The sequence below is a fragment of the Bombus terrestris genome, chromosome 9 (assembly GCF_910591885.1).
Source record: "Bombus terrestris chromosome 9, iyBomTerr1.2, whole genome shotgun sequence".
NCBI classification, from domain to species: domain Eukaryota; kingdom Metazoa; phylum Arthropoda; class Insecta; order Hymenoptera; family Apidae; genus Bombus; species Bombus terrestris.
Window position 1 is genome coordinate 1,827,163 of NC_063277.1, and position 2,224 is coordinate 1,829,386.

Below are 2,224 nucleotides of genomic sequence, written 5' to 3' on the forward strand. Positions count from 1 at the left end.
TCGCAATTTTCCACGAATTTCGGCCTATAAGCGTAATGAATCTAAAGATTCTTACGTTTTTCGATGCCTGTCGCTTATTTCTGCATCAACTGAATTCGATAAAATTTTTAGCGTATATAGCGTAAGTGATATAAATTTATAAGAGATATATTGTTTAGAGTTTCATTGCTTGGTGAAATAAAAAAAATTGAAAAAGCGATCTTTACTATTTTCTTCGTGATTCCGTTGTAAGATTTCCAAAATCTTTTTTACGCATCATGTAATAAGCTAATTCTACTAACTTCTCAAGAAAAGTCAAATCGTTTGGACTAATTTTAAAGAGGTTATTCTGTTCTAAATGATGACCGAATATTTTTGCACGCCACTGCATACGCGTATATGTACAGGGTAATTTTTTCGCTAGCCGGCTCAAAGGCAACGTCGCTAATCACTCCATGGATCATTTACTCTCATTTTCATTTTACATATATACAACACATAGCCATCTCTGCACTAACGCAGTGCCGATATTGACTTTTAGTGATGAATGTGACAGATCACATATACCGACACAGCGTTATCACTGCGGCGAAGCGACGTTTCCTTCGAGTTAACTAGCAAGAGAATTACTCTGCATATATATATATATATATATATATATATACACATACACATATATATATATGTAGATATAGATATACTTTCTGTTTTCTAATTTACAAGTATTTATCCCTCGATATCATGTTAACTTATATTAGTATTCAATAACAGGGCGTTACGCGTCAAATATCGTTAATTTTTGTGATATTTATATATCGATGTTTCGACGGTATTCCACGCAGACACTTGTTTCACTGATTGCGAACTGTATTATATTAGTGGTACATTTAAAGTTTAAACGCATATATATTACCGTAATGATTTTCTTTAATGGTATCAATCCGATACCATTGCGCGTATCGTTACGCTCTTTGTCATTCACTAAGCTAATAACCTGCAAACCTACAAATCCAGAAATCAACAAATTCACAAATTCATCCTTATAGTTTTAGCGTCGAATATCCTAATTTAGTTCAAGTAGCATTAAAAATAAAATTTAAGTAACATTAAAAATAAAATTCCCTATAACGAAAGAATGACAATATTGATCGCGTCAATATTACATTATATACAGAGTTTATTACGTTGTATCGCCTTGCCGTCCACGCAGAAAAGAACATGAAAATAGTTACATTTACATTGGTTAAAATAGTTACATTTAACCTAAAAGTAGTTAAAAATTAATCGTTAATTTCCACCCAAATATTTTAAAAAAGAATTACTTCATTGTACGATGCAGTAGTAGTACGAGCATGCAGTAGTAGTAGCAGCACCAGCAACAGCACCAGCAACAGCAACAGAAGAGCCAGCAGCAACCATAATTGCAGAAGTAGTGTGGTAGCAACGGCAGCAGTAGCAGCAGTAGTAATAAGAGTAAGTGGTAGTAGTTGTAATAGTAGCAACAATGATACTAGCAGTAACAGTAGTAGTAGTAGTAATAATAGATAAAGAGAGAGAGAGAGAGTCTTGCGGTATTCGTTAAAATTGTTTACTGCCTGTTAATATTGTTGGTTGAATAACGTATATCTATGTAGTCTACATATATGCGTGCGTGCGTGTATGCGTGTGTACGCGCACAAGTATGTATGTATGTACTTACTTATTTACGTATGTACATGTCAGTGTATGCGTGATATTTGTATTTTTTAATACAATTAATGTTTGATTTTGATTACAATATGATGGTAGCAGCGAATAGCAATATCGCGTCTTTATTCGATAATAGGTGAAAGATAGAAAGATAGCTGACAAAAGAACGGAGAAAAGAGTCCGAGTACGATTTCCTCTGGAATTGTTACCAGTTGCGCATAAGACACGTACCGAAACGTTCACCGTTTGTTTCGTGGGAAAGCTTGTTTCCCATTAAAAGCAAAGTTCTCTCCCTTCTTTAAGATTCTCTCCTGTCAAACAATTGAATATCGTTCGTTGTACAGAGGAGTAGCACCAACGACGTTTTATAACGCGTAGCGCGTTTGGAAGACGAAACGAGAAGAAGGAGATGTGCAAGGAGGGAAACGCGTAGCGTTGAAGTTTAATTAAGTATTCCGCGTGGGCGGCAAGCGAGCGCTAGTTTTTACAGTTTACACGGTAATTGAGTAGTTATTTGGTTTATTCTGTTGCACGGTTTTTAAACTTAACTCGATGG